Source organism: Triticum dicoccoides, chromosome 2A (genome assembly GCF_002162155.2).
Source record: "Triticum dicoccoides isolate Atlit2015 ecotype Zavitan chromosome 2A, WEW_v2.0, whole genome shotgun sequence".
NCBI lineage: Eukaryota > Viridiplantae > Streptophyta > Magnoliopsida > Poales > Poaceae > Triticum > Triticum dicoccoides.
The window spans coordinates 678,932,582-678,945,431 of NC_041382.1; positions in this window are offsets into that span (position 1 = coordinate 678,932,582).

Sequence of the window (12,850 nt, forward strand, 5' to 3'; positions counted from 1 at the left end):
AAAAGTCGATTCAGTCGACTGAAGTGTAGCTAAATCGGTGCAACATCGCAAGCAAGAGCAAGAGCGAGAGCAGCAGCGCGAGCAAGAGCAATAGCAAGAGCAGACCAGGCAGGGGACCGAGAGCAAGAGTAGAGCACCAGCGCGAGCAAGAGCTAAAGCAGCAGTAGCTCCTACCGATGTGGACGTCACCGCCGAGGGAGCGATGCCGTGGAGGAAGTAGCCGGCGACGCCGCCATGGATGGAGCCGCGCCGTGTCGGCTCGGGACCGAGCGCCGACAGCACCATGAGATCGAATCAAGAAGAAAATGCGGCGATTAGTGTACAACCTCTTTGGTGGCACCGATTAGGCTGCAGCTTCATCCGAGGAAACGGTGATGATGATGCTCTTCCAGTGGTGCAGGTAAAGACGGCGGTGTGGGAATGGAGGTGGCGCAAAAGACGAGGGGAACATCGGGGCAACTCCTTGGAGGTGGAGGACGGGGTGGCTGAACCGGCGGGATGATGAGATCGACGACGGATCCTCATCCAGTACGGTGGATGAGGGACGTCGAGGTGTTGATGTGGACGACATCGTCGGGGAAGAGGCTCCGGCTGGGTGGCGGGCGGAGCAGGGTGTGGGGTTTCCTCGCGGGTTTTCGCGGCCTCGGTGTATGAATGGGTGGGCGCATGGGATGGCAGTGGGCAACCATGGCTTAGAGACGCGCTTGTCCGAAATGTGGGGTAAGTTACGAAAGTACCCCCACCGATTTGAGGCGGTTCTTTCGGTTCAGGGGTACCACGGGCATTTCGCGTGTCGGGATTTCGCAGGAGGTGGGAGTTTTCGCGCGCGTTGTAATTTCGGAATAGCAAGGCGCGGATTGAGATGGAGGGAGTTGTCGGAGCACAATGAGACAAAGATATATCTTAAATATTTCGGGCTAGCAAGGCGCGGGTTGAAGAGGCGGGAGTTTCGCAGCACGATAGACAGAGACGCTAGCTTGAATTTTCGGCATAACAAGGCGCGGCTTGAAATTTCGAAAGAACAAGCTTAACGTGTACCCAAAAAAGACAATTTTCACCTCAACACGCACAACACACACACAAACACCATTTAGACTAGAGTAAGGTACACGTGCATTGCACGCATGAGATTTGGCAACCAAATTATGAATAAATACCACATTATAGCATGCAAGCTTTGAGGCATATATGCATGATGTAGATGTTCGTTTAATTCTTATAGTTCATTTCATTCAAAATAATCTAGTTTTTATAAGAAAGCTAATCTATTTTAAGATTCATGGAATTGTGCGTCGTAAGACATAAAGTAAAAACAAATAATGGCAAATCATGTAGAAAAACATTTGGGCAATTCTGATACGGAAGATTCTAGAACAAATAAGAAGTGTTTGTGTTTTGATGTTTGTGCATTATGCTTAAGTTCAACCATGGAGTCTTCTAGATTATACATGTGGCGAAATCTGGTGGAATCTAGATGATATCCAACGGCCAGTAGTGCTCAAATTTGCCATCTTTGGACCATCGGATTCGCCTCATCCAACGACCATCTTTCAAAGTTAAAGTTACCCGCACACAATATAAAAAAATATAAAATATAATATATATATATAGGGGTATAGATATAGATATGTGATGCGAAAGCCGCCCATCATCTCCAATTATAATAGTGTGTCCATGCACGGATGCGATGTGGCCAAATGATGTCTGCCATCGGTATCTCAAATTCAAATCAGTCTGACCTTGTTCAATGTGTATACATTATAGCATGCTCATTTCCAAACCACACCGCACAGATCTCCGTTATATTCATGCATGCATGGGTTTCAAACATCAGGATCTCTTATTCAAATATTTGAATTCAACTTTACATTGATTATGACCTCACCTATTATTTTACACCCACACAGTATTCTTCTCTTTATAATTGTACCACTAACTTTCCCTCGTGCATGCATGCACACACACTACCAGTCGGCATTATCCATCGCACGCATGCAATCTTTTTCTTTAGGTCGGTCTCCCATGAAGGCACACACCCACACACATCCCCCTCTCCATCATATCGGGCATTCTTTATCTCTCACGCGTGCATGCGCAACGATCGATGTTCCCCTATGTATGTGTGTATATAGCTAGGTCATTCATAGTTTTCCACACAAACCGATCAATCGATATATCCAGTGAGGTCTCACCCTCTTTCCCACGTCCACATCGATCAATCTATACCTCTCTATATAGGATTAACATATATAGCTAATACACCCACATTAATTATATATCCAACGTCCCCCTCTCATCATCCATGCCTTCCGCTTCATCTCTCATACGCGTGCACAATGGCGAAGACAGGGGGCAGTAAGGGCCATGCCCCCCTCCCCCCTAACATCACTATATATCGAGGCTAATATGAATGTGATCATTAGACAATTGCTGCTACAAATGGTTTAAGTTCATGAATTGACCCTCCTCGTAAAGGATTAGCAATGCTTGGCCCCCTAGCTCATTTATTTTTCATGGCTCTGCCACTACGCGCAACAGCGCACATGTTTGCCCCCTCTCTCTAAATATCGATCTCGCACTTGTGCATTCCTTCATAGTCTCCCTCCACTCGGCCCCTCGCACCATCTTCTAGCCCCCCACCGGATTTTGCCACATGTACAATCTAGCAGACTCCATGGTTGAACTTAAGCATAATGCACAAACCTCAAAACAACAGTGGTTCTCTTCTATTCTAGAATCTTCCGTATCATAACTGCCCAAACTTTTTTCTAGTTGAATTGCCATTATTTGTTTTTACTTTATGCTTTACAACGCACAATTCCATGAATCATAAAATAGATTAAGGGCTTCTTTGATTCAAAGTATTCTCAAAGGAATTTTGGAGGATTCTAATCATTATGAATTTTTCCTATCTTGGTTGTTTGATTCGTAGGATTGTAAACCATAGGAATTTTTCCATATGATTCATTTGCACTAGATTTCATAGGAAACATCCCATCCACTCAAACCTCTTTGAAAGAATTCCGCGTTTTTTCTATGCACAATCAAACACTCGTACAATCCTGTAGGATTCAAGATGACATTACACTATAATCCCATGTTTTTCATATTCCCGTGTTCTTAGCTTTTTTTATAAAAACTAATTGATTTTGAATGAGATGGACTATAAGAATTAAACGAAGGGCTACATCAGGCATATATGACTCAGAGCTTACATGCTATAGTGTGGTATTTATTCATAATTTGGTTGCAAAATCTGATGCATGCAATGCACGTGTACCTTACTAGTGCTTCGAGTATGTGCAAAACACGTAAATTAGAATACCAATGGCACGCTACACAGTGTCTCTCTTACAGTTCATGAAGCCACATGGCACATGTGGAGGCGTTGTCGCGACCTCCTTGTGTGGATTGATCACAGTGACGTGCTGCTGGTTCTAGAAGAATGTACTCGTCCTCCCTGAGCCATACTGGCGGTACATGCACGAAGCGAAGATGTGCACGCACGCCACGCACACACTCATTCCCTCGCACGCACACGCGGGTACACGGGCGGACGCAATTTTGTACCAAGATCCACCCCATGTGATAATTTGACGCGTGTGAAGTCGTTCACTTCATTGATGGTCAATTAATGCAGCGCATGCAAATTGAGTGGACGTGAGGGCGGAAGAAAGACATTATTACTCCACTACGCGCATGCGAGTAGTTAAATCGTGGGTTGCTAGTAGTACTTCCATTGGTCTCCTTCGTATTTTGTGCCAATTTTTTATAGTAACATAATATTTACGCATTTGAGCAGTGTAGTACTTGAAATTTATGTTCCGCTAAACTCACCGGGAGCCGTTTCGGGCCTCGAAACCAAAACCATCAATTAATCTTTACCTTGTTCCCATCACATTCGAAAGCCTGCTCACACCTACTAGTACGTACCAAACCTGAACGTGTTCCCACTATGCAGGTATTAGTACTAGTGCTAGTACTTAGGTTATAAAAAGGGGGACTACCTAACCGAAAATTACTCCACCTTTCCTCATAAGTGCTTCTTCTTCGTCCGTCGTTGCCATGGCCGATAAGCAGAGCTCTAGGTCGAGAACTACTTGTAACAAGGGAGCGGCAACCAAGGCTGCGGAAAAAAAGAGGGCTCGCCGCCACGCAGAACCTCGAAAGATCTCTCACGGGCAGGCGATGGCTCCCAGGAGCGCCCTAGCCGCAGAGGCGAACATGCCGAGCCGGCGGAGCTGGAGTCGTTATCCCTCGACGACATGCCCGATCAGCTCAATAAGCACCTCAATAAGCAGAAGGGGTTCATCCAAGGCTTGATGGAGTTACTGAAGGAGAGCCTCGATGACATGCCCGCTGAGCTCAATCAGCAGGGGGAGTTGACTGCCGGCTTGGTGATGCTGCTAAAGAAGAGCTTTGCCTCAGAGAAGAAGGCAACCGGCGAAATCCTGCGACTTCAGGAGGACAAGGCGAAGCTCTGCCACGAGATCGACCTGTTGAAGGAGAAGAACGCCGGCTGGAAGAAGCTACATGAGAATAGTAGTTCCTCGATGAAGATGCTGCAGGCCCTCGTCATGGAACAGAAGGAGGAGTTGGCGAAGCTCCGCATCGAGCACCCGGCTGCTGTCAAGGTACATAATGTGGCCGTGGAACAGATGATGAAGGCTCGCGTCGAGAAATCCCGCGTCATGGATTAGAATGAAGAAGATGGCGGAGGAGACGTGCAAGGAGATGGAGGTCGTGGAGGCGATGAAGAAGCAGTTACGACTCCGCGGCGAATCAAATCATTTGGGGTGATAATCTTCCTTCTTCTTTTGCTCCTGTGTTTCATCTTTTGCTTCGGGTGTTTCGCCGCACGTGTCACGTTCTCTGCGAGGCATGAATAGAACAATGGTTATTTTAAGGAATGAATAGAACAATGCTAACAATGAGATGACTAGCAATTAGATCATTTTTTATCGCCATATGGCATTGGGCTGCCGTGTTTCGTGCTCCTCTGTCGCAGTACTACTCCAGTGGAAAACTTGAGTATACCTCACGGTTCTTTGCTCCTCCTCGATCAGGTCGTCGGCGCATTTATATGAGCAGTCAAGTCACAAGGCCCCGCCTTCCAGCAGTAATGAGCCGTCAAATCACAAAGGCCCTCGCCTCTCGTGAAACCGACCAAGCTAGACTGCCCCGCCCTCTAGCCTTTTAAAAAATGTATACTTTTGTACAATAGTAGTATCGATGGATTGTGCCATGGAGCAAAACTTGAAATTAAAAAAAAGGTGGTACATATAGAGAGCGCTCGTCGCCAAATTATGCATATAGTACTATTAAAAAGGCTAGTCACAATAATGGTGTCTAATGGTGTCCAGCACAACCCACCCCTCAAATAAAACTAAGAGGGTGCTTGGATACGTTTTAGTCCCATGACTAAAAGTAGTGGGACTAAAACATACTAGCCTCACCCACGGATCCAAATACTAAAAAGGATAAAATCAAGTTAATGAGCATTTATTATCCTCCAAACCCTCCAATCCAGAACTCGCCTGTGTTAAAGGAGAGGAGTTAAATGAGTAGAGAGAGGACTAATCCACATTTTAGTAGGGGTACCCCTGACTAAAAAAATTAGTCTCAAGACTAGTTTTAGCCCCTCTTTAGTCAGGGGTGCTTGGAACTTTAGCCTCTTAAAGAGACTATTTTTAGTCAGACTAAAATAAGTCCCTTGGATCCAAGCACCCTCGAAGCATCCTGGAATTCTTTGACAAAACTGAGCACCCTAAAATTCTTTGACCACTAAACTGCTGGCTATATGATGTTGGCCATATATATTGTACATATATAATGTGAAGAAACGAGTGGTAGTACTATACCAACTAAAAGATGAAATGTAAGAAATACTAGTATGTACGTACTGAAGAGTTAAAGTAACAAGAAGAAACATAACATAGTTCTGCTGGGGGCTCAACACAACACACCCCTCAAATTAAATTAAGCACACCTGAAATTAAATTTGCAACTATTCCGGTAGACACTGCATTAGAACCACCATGAGCAACGACACTGCCACATTACTCGGAGTCCTCGTCCACGTCCTCGACTTCGTCCTTGTCCCTCTTCCTCTTGGCCGATACTTCTTTGCTTGAACCGCACACTTGGTTGTTGCTCTTCATCCAACCCTTGTAGATATTGAAGCAAAGGTAGCCATCCATTGCAGCGTAGTGGATGTGGTCTATATCTAGTACATTCTGCTGCCATGCATGACGATGAAACATGTATGGAGGTTTCTCCAGTTTATCGTACGAAGGATGAACCATGGCTCCTACCAGGGTCAGCATTGAAAGCTGGCGAGAGGACACCAGCCGATTCTTCTGGAGGTCAAAGGTGTTGCCTACAACGAGGCCTATCCGACGCGGGACTTCTTTGTCGTTACCAAAGTCTACAGTAACGAATTTGACTAGGTTGCTCTCGAGGAAGTCCTTAAAATCCTTGCACTCAACGTCGGCATGGCATATGTGGTAGACCAAGCATAAGTCATGCACGCAAACCTGGATCACGGCGGGCTTCTTCCTCTCTTCATCCTTTAGATCCTTCTCTCGTCCCAGGACTATGGTGTACTCAACATCTAGCCCAGCGACCCACTCATCATCTGAGTCTTCGAACATGCGTCTGAAGCGAGGAAGGCATCCTTTCACCGTCGTGGAAGAACGGGTGTAGATGACGTCGAACTCATCGTCGGTGATGGTTCTAACCTTGTACTCACCGCCGATCATGGAGATTTGGGATGCCATGGATTTGGGAGGAGGGTTAGGATTAGTGGAACTGTCGTAATGTGAATGGACGGGACGACTAGGAGCGAACCGCCGTAGTATTGAATTACGTGCGGGGATGAGTAGGAGCGAACTGCCAGCGTGCGAACGACAGGGTAGTGGCTTTCCATTCTCCCATGATACGGGCTTCCGAGAGCCCTTGGATCTGAGATCGAACGGTTGCATGGCGTGATTCTAGACCTATGGGTGAATATCCTATCCTGGAGGGTTATTCTGCAAATTTTCAGCAACTTAGCATGCGACCATTTGATCTAAGATCCAAGGGCTGCCAGCAGCCCGTATCATGGTCGCGCCTACCACGACCGTTGCGTCGCTCGCGCGGTCGCGCCCTTGAAGATTTAACACGGTGCGTTAGGCTATCTGATGTTGGCATGTCATACATAGTCATCACTTAGTCACTCATACTACAACAAGGTTGGCTATAAGGTTGGCTATAAGTGTATTTTTTTTACTCCTCTCTATCTCTTTCTTCGTACTCCCTCCGTCCCATAATATAAGAATGTTTTTGACACTAGTGTAGTGCCAAAAACGTTCTTATATTATGGGACACAGGGAGTACTAGTATTTATTGCATTTGCCAAGGAGTGACCTCTTCCAATGAAATGGTGTTGCTAAGTTTGCTTCATTTAATTAGCTACAGACTCAAAATTGTCTTTTCACCTAGGTACACGCGCTTAGCACCGTTTCTTCCTTGGGTCACCAAACTAGTCTCTCTCTTCTTGATTAACTTGCCACATCAGACTTTATGCCTATGTGGCAAGCTTAAGCACCTGTAGGAGCAAGTAAAAGTAAGTACAATAGTGCGCTTTACATGGCATTTTTGCATATGTGGAGGAAAGAGAGGCAAGGAAAAAGTGGAGAAGTGGGCTCTCATGCAAGAGCCAGCCTCTACTACATCGTGGAGCATTGGGAGAGGCACCTGTATGGAGGTGGTCAGGAATCGGGAGACTCACGCCGGTCGTAGCGCCGCAGTTAAAATGATAATGGCAAGTCAAATCACGGGGCCCCACCTCTCCAGCAGTAACTCGCTGTCAAATCACATAGCCCTACGTTTGAGCAGCCTACTCCCTCGTCTTCTCGCGTCTCTGTCGAACCGACTAGGCAAAACTGCCCCGCCTACGGTGCAGGAAAAGCCCCTCCCTTGACTTTTAAATAGTATACAATATACTAATTTTGTATCCATGGATTGCACCCGCGCCATGGAGCAAAGCGTCTAGAAAACGGCGGTACACATGTACGGAGTATACAGCACGCCCGTCACGTTCGCATCGCACCCCAGACGGTCGGTCGGTCTGGCACGCTGCTCTCCGAATGGAACACGCGTCATATTGCGTTTGCACACACATGTGGGACGGCAATTGAGAACTGACCATGGGCACACTCCCCGGCCCCGCAAGTCGGGTGACTTAATAGAAGAGGGAGACAAGCGATAGTACTAGAGAAGTGTTGTACTACGTTGGTGCCTGGACGATCCCTGCAAGACATGGAAGATCAGTTCGTCCATGCATGTGACCAGACTCCAGCAGACACGCCTGGATTGGCTATCGTCTACATATCGTGCAGGCTGTGTTGTACATGGTTGTAGTTGTGGTGAGAAATCTAAAAAAAGGTTTCTTGTCATCTCGCAATATTAGGTGTCATGTGCTTCGGATCACTGCGAGGGTTAAACAGCGACAACTGAGTTGGGCTAGTCATTGGGGGCACATGCACGAACAGTGACTACTCGGCTGCCATCTAGGTCAAGCCGGCTATGCTAATTAGGACATCTATCGACGGACCCCTTTTCTATGAGTTTATCTTTAATTTGAGCTTTGTTCCTTGTCTAGTTTGTCCGTCGGGATTCATGTTGTCTCCTTTGGGCAGTGAGGTTATGATTTATTGTCATGTGGCATTTTTTCGTGTTATATGTTATAACCCGGCGCTTCAGATCAAAATGACGACAACTGCGCCTCCGGGCCACGTGCATGAAGACTTCTCGACAGTCATTGACGAGGTCAAGCCGGCTCCAATAGACAAAAGAAAACTAGTACTACTCAACTATATAGGCAGGAGCCTCCGCGCTTGCTTGCTAGTGTTGCTCTCTTCACACTGTCTCGGCCTCTCCAGATCTAAATACGACAGCGGTGGCCACTCTCTCTCTCTCTCTCTCTCTGCTCACCGCTGGTCACAAATCCAGCCGGATCCTCTCCGCCGGGGAAGGTGAGAAGGTGCAACGTTCACGCGGTCGTCCTCAGCGACGGCTCTTACCCACTATTGGGCGCGTCCCGATCAGCCTGCCTTGTCGTTCTCTCCCAAGCACCGCTGGCGAGGGAGGGCCTCCGACCCCTTCTTCCTTGCTGTCGTAGTGTGGGCAAATCCGGCCTCCCGCCACCCACCTAGCGACATCCCGGTGACCATCAGGTATAACTTCCTTCGAAACCGGCCTTGCTCTACTTCCCGAGCTCCTGACGTCGCTGCATTTGTATCTTTTACTATTTCTCAGGCCCCCTCATAGATAGGATCGATCGGCTGTTCGAAAACCACCTAATTTTTTTACGTTTAAGAGGTAAAACTAGTTCATGCACTCGAATCTAGTACTACTTGGTACAAACAAGGAAGAAAGGGGGTGGGGGTGGGGGAGGATTTGTTACCTGAATCTAGGACTTGGTCGAAAGAGGAAATAATGGGGGTGAAAAGTAGCACAGACTGGCTATCCAACTGGTCTCTAGGTCTAATAGGGAAATAAAGGGAAACGCAGTACAAACTCAATATAAACCCGATCTATTGGTTGAAAAAGGAAAGAAAGTGGGGACTGGGGGACAAGTCAATAGAGTAAGTCCAGCACTAGATTTGCTAGCCTCACACAGTATAAGGTGGCTATACCGAACAAAAATGGGACCAACCCAGATATCCTGTTCTGATGTTTGTTGCCCCGAGCCACTCTTATGTAATGCCACTGGTAAAATGTAGCAGTCGCACTATTAAAAGTAAGGACACGTTAAACCAATGTTGTTTTCAATGTAATGCCTCCAGTAATATGAATCAATGGCACTTCTTTACATGTCCTGCTAAAATTTCCCATTAAGATAAGTTGGTTCTTTTCGTTAGAAATGCAACTATCCTGGTCTGCCTACTCTCCCGTGCCCAAAGTAATGTCGTATTTAACGGTTGTCATAGTTAATCCTAATGCCCACACTAATATCTAGCAATGCCAGTGCTTTAGAAATTGCTACTGTCCTTGTAGGATTGCCATTCAGATAAGGAACATGCTTCTTTTCATTTGATGCATGTTTCATCACTTGTTAGTCACCCTCCTTTCCACCTTTTTTGTGCAAACAGAGATATACATTTCACGCTCGATCTTAGTTGAACTGCACAAATGATATCCAAATTATAGTTAAGCATTCTAGGAGCTTCACAACCAACCTTGATGTTGCTCAATTTTATTGCAACTAATGACGAAGAAGCTCTGTGGGTTTCGTTTTCTGATGGAAATGAAACTGGGGCTGGAGCCCTTTTCTTAAAAAAATTGAAGAAGAAGCTGCTAGCTCACGGGACATTGCTTCATTTTAGGTGAACTGCACCAAAAGGTCCCATGAATTGAATCATCCATGTTGCTGACTGAAAGAGCCAGCTTCAGCATCCCAGTCTAAGCACCCCCGGCCTCCATCCTTGCGACGCACGGTACACCTTGTTTGCCACCTGCTCGACCCTAGTGTCACTGATAAAATGAAGTAATAATACAGTTAAAATAGAGCGAGTGTCATCTCTATCATTTCATTTCCAGTGTAGATAAAGAAAGTGCTTCTCTTTGTTAATGTATGTTTCATCAACTAGTCCCATTGTTAATGTTTAAGCGTTTCTGCAAACTGGGGTGCTTAATTTTAGTTGATATGCACAAAAATAGAGATTTGAATGTCTCAAGGCGCCTCCTTGTACTACCGCTGTACACTGATGTTCATCACTAGCAGAAGGTGTATCTGGGAGACTTGGGACGATGTCCAGTATGAGGCGTACCGTATGAGGCGTCGCAGGGCCCATCTCGCCCTCACAGCATGGCATACTATGATACTATCGCAATATTTTTCTTCTATTTATTTTGTGTGTTTCATCAACTAGTGCCACTATAATGTAATCACGCTTTTTCATTATCTGTGCAAACAGGGTTATTCAGCTGCATTTTGGTGGAACTGCACAAATGTATGTATGGAACCGGCATATATGCAGAGTGCGAGGTGTGCCAAGTAAAAAATTACCGACACAAACCATGCTACATGCATGCATTGGCATCCACCACCACCAGCGAGATGTGTGGCGCTCTCTGTGGACGGATCTTTCTCGGCAGCAAATCATCTAACCAAATACTAGTAGCTTATATTGGCAGTTTTCTAGGGAGTACTCTTTTCTGAAAGAAGCACCAATCTATTTTTCTTTATTTGTACACTGTGTCACAACTTTGACCCAAAGGTCCAGAGCTATTTTAGGGTGATTGGCGTAGTACTCGGAGACTGGTTGTAAGCATGATTTTCATTAGCTGTCACACTGATTGTAAGCATAAGCAGGTGGAAGATTAGGTTAGTGTGAAGCTTACCTTAAACCCTACCGCTGTCGTTGAAACAAGGCAAGCATCAAGGGAACCGTGGAGAACGGCGGGGAAGCGACGTCACGCCATCCGGCCTCCTCTTGCGGTGGGAGAACGAATACTCATGTGGCTCCGGCTGGCTCTGCACCCTCACGAACGGCACACCATACTCGATCAATTCGTTATCCTCTGGGTGCTCGACCTTCGACCTATACGCCCACCACCTCCGCCTGACTGTCGCCTCGGGCGAATCTGTCTGCTCCATCGCCCAGAGGAGATACTCGATGAACTCAGAGGACTGCGGCGTGACTGCCGCCGAGGAGTACATGTACATCGCCGCCCTCATCGCCGTCGTCTCGCTCTTTTGCATACATTGCCACATGGCCCACACCGTCCTCGAAATCTCCCACTCATTGTCAAACCAACTAAGGATCTCCTTCAACCTGGCTAACTTTGCCTGGTCGCCACTGGCGATCTGCCTGATTCGCTGCTGCATCCTCTCCATAGATGTCCTTCTGAGTGGTCTGCTAGCTTTGGAAGATGGGAGGAGAGACGGTGGTCTTGTAATAGAGAAGAGGGAGAGGCGAGACGGTGGTTTTGGAATGGAGATGATGGAGAGGAGAGGAGGTGGTTTTGTAATGGAGAAGATCATAAGAGGGAGAGGCGAGACGGTGGTTTTGGAATGGAGATGATGGAGAGGAGAGGAGGTGGTTTTGCAATGGAGAAGATCAGAAGAGGGAGAGGCAAGATGGTGGTTTTGGAATGGAGATGATGGAGAGGAGAGGAAGTGGTTTTGCAATGGAGAAGAGTGAGAGGATTGTGCGGCAGCGATTTAGGATTGGATGAGAGGGCCGGCGCGCTGTGACTGGATCAAAATCAAAATCAATTTACCCTTCAGTTAAGAAAGCGACCCCACATTAACTAGCCTCCCTTTTATTCTGGGTCATAATTGACCATGATTTTCGCACATAAAATATATGTTATACGTTGCAAAAATAATATAATTTGAAAGTACATTCAGATACGAACCAAACGATACAATTTTTGGTGACATGCATTCACATTTTGCTTGTCAAATACCATACGTGGTCAAACTTTGACCCAAAATACGCAAAACAACAAAAAAATACTTTCAAGACCAGCGCCGCTCTTCCGCTCTTCTCCTCTTAAACCACTGCCGCTCCTCTCCTGTTCCAATCTAAATGCAGCGCCGCTCCTCTCCTCTTCCATTTCAAAACCACCGCCCCTCCTCTCCTGTTCCAGTCCAAAACCAGCATCGCTCCTCTCCCATTCTAATCCAAAACCAGCGCTGCTCCTCTCCTCTTCCATTCAAAAACCATCGCCGGCGAGTGAAGGTGCTGTGGAGAAGTAGATCGATGGAGGAGTACAACCGATACGTGAGGATCGCAGACGGCGACCCTGTGAAGCTAGCTAGGATGTTGGAGATACAGTCTTGGTTTGACAACAAGGA